Source organism: Odocoileus virginianus, chromosome 17, assembly GCF_023699985.2.
Source record: "Odocoileus virginianus isolate 20LAN1187 ecotype Illinois chromosome 17, Ovbor_1.2, whole genome shotgun sequence".
NCBI lineage: Eukaryota > Metazoa > Chordata > Mammalia > Artiodactyla > Cervidae > Odocoileus > Odocoileus virginianus.
The window spans coordinates 27,979,045-27,985,098 of NC_069690.1; positions in this window are offsets into that span (position 1 = coordinate 27,979,045).

Here is a 6,054-nt window from a genome sequence, read left to right on the forward strand (position 1 = left end):
ATATTTTTCTTCTTCATCAGCAAAGAGGTTTTCTTTTTCTCTCTGTGGGCTCCGGAAGCAGCATCTTGGTGGGGCTTGGAGCCAGGAGGGAGGAATCAGGCTGGTAAATTCCACCCTTAAGTAAGGTTCTTTCCATCTGCCCACAGTTGATTCTTCTGCTTCCTACTTAGGAAAATGTGACCCACTTAAGTCCACAGTGAAGGTGCCTGGGGACACTGGTGTGTGTAACATGCATCCAAACCTCTGTCACAGCCAGGAGGCAGAATTTAAGTTTGCTCACTGACAGCTGTTGTGTTAGCCCTGGAATGTTAATCCTTAGCGAGAGTGTGGATGAAAGGCAGCAGCTTTTAGCAGTTATGTTAATGGTCTCATCCATCAAATGACCCACTCTTCTTCACCTTTCTCTTGTCAGTTATACCCATGTCTTTGATGAGAAGTTGATATGACGACATCTAAAGATGCAAGTTCCTTTTATTTATTGTATTTTTTTAAAGAACCTTTAAAACAATTTCAAAACTAAGGTACATATTGTGGAACAATGGAAAAATATAATCAAACATACTGAAGGAAAAATTTAAACCACTCCTAAGATTTTAACATAGAGGTAATCTCTACCTAGATTGGGTGTAAGTCCTTTTATACTTCTTCCCCCTATGTTTGTAAACACAAACGTTTTTTTTAGATTAAAAAAAACATGTTTTTAAACAAATACACAGTTGGGATATCAGCCTGTAAGCATGGTTTTGTGTTCTGACTTTACAGCTTATTAGATTATGGAAATTCTTATCATGATATTAACTCTTGTTCTACATCATAGTATTCTAGTAAACTTGTGCACATGTGTTTTTGTATATCTTTATGAAATTCATATAATAGACTTCCTGAGCAAATGCTCTGGATGTTTTCAGGTTTGCTATAATGCAGTGCCTGTCATTATTGTCTCCACTGTAATGATATTGCATAAATAAACAAAAAGTATTCACTAATGATTGTCCCAAGTCCAAGCTCATATTACTTGCCATGTGACAGGCCCATAAATTGAGAGACAGTTGTTGGGGCAACGAATAGTGACTTTATTCAGAAAGTCAGCAAACTGAGAAGGTGGTGGACTAGTACTGCAAAGAACAATCTTACCTGAGTTAGAATTCGGGCTTCTTTTATACTCAAAGGGGAGGGAGTGTGGTTGGTTGCTGCAAACTTCTTGGTGTTGGAATCCTTTGTTCTTGCAGCTGTCCATGTAGGTCAGGTCATGATGTTCCTGTCAACCTCCAAAAGACAAATGTTATTCTCTGTTTTGCCACTTTTCATCTCTATACAAAAGGAAAAGTATTATACCCTTGAAGGTCAGAGCCTTGAGCGTGGGCTATCTTATATATTTCAAGCTACAGGAAACATTCTTATCTTGTAGCAAAAGCTATAGAATACAAAATGTTGAAGTAAAAGAAACAGATCTAATATAGAGTCAGATTTGTATTCCTTATTGTGGTATGTGATCATGCTGATCATCAGGTGTTAGAAACATACAATAGTCAATGCAGCATGATTGCAAAATAAAATGACAAATACGGCAAAACTTACAGAATTTCCTGAAGTTGATAAAAGTGGTATTAGAAATCTGTTTGAATTTTGCAGAACAATTCCAGTGTGTTGCAGCAGCATTGAACTAGTTAATGATTAAAGATCTGAAAATGGACAAAGGTGATGATCCAATAAGTGTTTCAGGAGAGAGTAGGTTTAGAACCAAAGGATTAGGAAGGCAATGAAGGCATCACACTTTTTGTTGTTGCTGCTGCAAAAGACGTTCTTTATGATGGATTACAAAAATCAAACATAAAGGGTGCCATATCATACAAGATTGTGGGAACTATGTCCCTTTCCTCCTGACTCCAACACTGATTCACTCTGTTCTAAGAGTTAGCAGAGATGCAGTTACAGCATAAATCCTGTGAAGTTCAAGAGCAAATACATTTATTTCAATACTTCTGACTTGATTTTTATTATTTATTTTTGGTTTCGCTGGGTCTCCATTGCTTTGCTTGGCCTTCTCACCATGATGGCTTCTCTTATTGCAGAGGCTCTAGGCTTGTGGGTTTCAGGCATTGTGGCGAACAGGCTTAGTTGCTTCGAGGCATGTGTAATCTTCCCAGACCATAGATGGAGCCCATGTCCCCTGCATTGGCAGGCAGATTCTTATCCGCTGCTCCGCCAGTGAAGTCTTGTCTTGATTTTAAGATAAAACCCCAATCAGACTTTTTCCTCATAATTTACTGTGTAATTTTGGACTTAGTTTTCATTTAGATTCACTTTAAGTGATTGTTTTCTGAGCACGTGATTGTCTGTGTAGAAAATCCCAAAGAACTTCCTTTCCCCCAAACTCAGAACTATGAAGTGAGTTCAGTAGGGTTTCCGGATATAAGATACACACACAAATATCAGTTTTATTTCTTTAAGCTAGCAATAAGCATGTGAGCCCCCAAATTGGAAGTACAGTACCATTTACAATTGCTTAAAAACAAAAAGAAAGTTAAAGAAAAATTTAGATGTAAATCTAACAAAACATGTACAGGACTTGTATACTGGAAACTATAAAACAAGAAAGAAAGAAATCAAAGAATAAATAAATGGAAAAAAATAACTTATTCATGAATTGGCAGAATCAACATAGTAAATAAGTCAGTTTTCCCCAAACTGGTAAATACATGCAATTCCTATCCAAAATTTTAACCCTGGCTTTCAAATTAGACATACAGTATCCTAATTGTTATTTTTGCAAAGCATTGTAATTGCAGTTATTTCCCTAATGAAATTTCCTTCTTTTGCTCCCCTCCATCCCTACCCCACATGTTAGGGAGTTTAGTTCCCTGACTAGGGATTAAACTGGAGCCCTCAGCAGTGATAGAGTGGAGTCCTAACCACTGGATTGCCAGGGAATTCCCCCACAGTAAAAAATTTTAAACACCTTATGGGTATATAATTGATGTATAATAAATTATACATATTTAAAGAGTCTTGACATATGTGTACACTGTGACACCATCATCTGAATCAAGATGATGGACATGTGCCTTATTTTCCAAAGTTTTCTCCTGGGCCTTTGTAATATGTCCTACTGTTCTTGTGTACCTCCCATAAATCCTACCTCCCTATCCCTATCTCTGTATTGGTCAGCTTTCAGCCACTATAGATTCATTTTTAACTTCTGGAATTTTGTATGAATGGAATAATGGAGTCTACACACTTTGTGGTCTGACTGCTTTCACTCAGCAAAGTTATTTTGAAATCCATCCATTTGTGTGTGGTGTATGTGTGTTTATTAATAGTTTATTTTAATCTTCCCTGGTAGCTCAGTGGTAAAGAACCCCACCTGTTCTTTAGAACAGGAAGGAAATGGCAACCCACTTCAGTATTCTTGCCTAGGAAATCCCATGGAGAGAAGAGCCTAGCTTGCTATAGTCCATGGGGTCACAGAGTCAGACACAACTTAGCTACTGAACAACAAGTATTACATTATGTGAATTTACCATGATGTGTTTGCCCATTCACCTGTTGATGCTTATTTGGATTGCTTCCAGTTTGGGGCTGTTACCGATAAATATGCTGTGAATATTTGTGTTTAGGTTTTTGTGTGGACATACGTTTTCATTTCTCTTGAGTAAATACATCAAAGTGCAATGATTGGAACAAATGGATAATTTCTTAACTTTTTAAGAGACTGGCAAACTGTTTTCTAAAGTGATTGTGCTGTTTTACATGATCACTAGCAGGTGTGAGAGGTCCAGTTCCTCCACCTCTTGGTTAACACTTGGATTTTTTAGCCATTGTAATAGGGGTATCGGTGATATCTCATTATGTTTTAATTATTATTTTCCTGATGACTGATGATGTTGGGCATTTTTCATGTGCCTGTCTGCTGTCTGTATATTTTCTTTAGTGAAATGTTTGTCTCATTTTGGTTCCTTAAAAATTGGGTCATTTGTTTTCTTTTTAGTGAAGATAGATTTCTGTATGTATCCTGGACACAAGTCCTTTATCAGGAATCTGATTTTCAGATACTTTTTCTCAGTTGGTGGCTTTCTTTTCATTCTCCTTGATAGTTTTTCAAGGTGCAGAAACTTTGGTGAAGTCCAGTTTACCATTTTTTTCTTTCATGGCTTGTGTTTTTGTGTTGGCATCTAAGAAATCTTTGTGTAAACCAAGGTCGCAAAGATTTACTCTTACGTTTACTTTTCAAAGTTTTTATGATTCTACTTTTGGTTCCTTCTTTGATCCAAAATTTTATTTAGGAGAATATTTAGAAACGTTTCTTGTTTTAAACTGTTGTATTAATTTTAGGCATTTACGAAATTGTGGCCTGTTCATTTTGTACTGTAAAGGAGTGGGCTGATAGGGTTGGGAGGCAGGGGAGAGTGGATGGTAGAAGATGGAGAGGGACAGGCATACATAGGTACAATTTTTGTCTAGATTGCATTTTTGTTTGATTTCCTCCTTATTTTCTAGAGACTAAACACCTCATGTTTATCCTGGACTAAATCTTGTCTTCAGTTCAGTTCAGTAGCTCAGTCGTGTCCGACTCTTTGCAACCCCATGGACTGCAGCATGCCAGGCTTCCCTGTCCATCACTAACTCCCAGAGCTTACTCAAACTCATGTCCATCGAGTCAGTGATGCCATCCAACCATCTCATCCTCTGTTGTCCCCTTCTCCTGCTGCCTTCAATCTTTCCCAGCATCAGGGTCTTTTCTAAGGAGTCAGTTCTTCGCATCAGGTGGCCAAAGTATTGGAGTTTCTGCTTTCTTTCCAATGAATATTCAGGACTGATTTCCTTTAGGATGGACTGGTTGGATCTCCTTGCAGTCCAAGGGACTCTCAAGAGTCTTCTCCAACACCACAGTTCAAAAGCATCAATTCTTTGGTGCTCAGCTTTCTTTATATAGTCTAACTCTCACATCCATACATGACTGCTGGAAAAACCATAGCCTTGACTACACGGACCTTTGTTGGCAAAGTAATGAATATTCTTCCTTTATTCAGAAGTTCTCTTTCGTTCTCTCTGACCCACTCATCTATCCAATCTGTCAGAAAATCCTATGTACACTACACAGTACATCTAGAATCCATGTGCTTCACATCATCTCCTGGTGCTATCTTTCTAGTCTGAGCCACTGTCATTTTTCAATGTTTTATTTTGCAGTGGACTCCTAATTAGCCTCCAGAGTTTCTACCTCTGCCCGCTTCAGTCTACTCTCAACACAGCAGTCAGAGCGATTCTTTCACAGGCATGTTAATGCCTCTGCTCAAAACACTCCAAAAATTTCCCATCTCGCTCTGAGTAAAGACACACGTCCCCGGGGGGCCCTCAGGCCCTGCGTGATCTCTGGGCTCCCAGGTTTCCTCTCTTACGCGGTACCCGTCTTGCTGGTTCTCCTCTAGCCCTGCTGGCCACCTTCCTGTCCCAGGGACCTGCCAAACCGCCTCTGCTTCATACCTTCGCATATTCTTCTGTTCCTCTGCCTGGAATGCTCTTGATTCCTTAGGTCTCTGCTCAAATGTGTTCTCATTAAAGAGGCCTTCCCTCACCTCCTCTTTACAAAACACTGACTGCCTCCCTCTTATTTTTTTTATTTCTCATCAGCACTTCTCTGACACATTACGTAGCTTCCTGTTTGTTCACCGCCTTTCTCTCCCTATAGAATATAAGCTCCTAGAGGGCGAGAACTATGCTCTGTGCATGGCAGTTACCATAGAACTGAGAGCAGTGCCCCGCACACAGTAGATGTGTGGAGTGGGTGCACGATTGGGTCTTGTCTGAAGGGGTAACCTCAGGGAGTGTTTTACATAGCGATTTGTAACAATCTTGAGAGATTTAATAGAACCAAGTCCTGCAAAAGATAAGTGTGTGTGTGTGTGTGTGTGTGTGTGTGGTGGAGGTGGAGATGGGAAAGGGGATATGCTGGGTCGTGAGAAAGGTACAAACACTGAATGTTCTGCAAAGCCATATATACTGTTTAAAAGATAACAGCTAGGTGAGAACTGTGTTTGAGAATAAGTAGTTCTG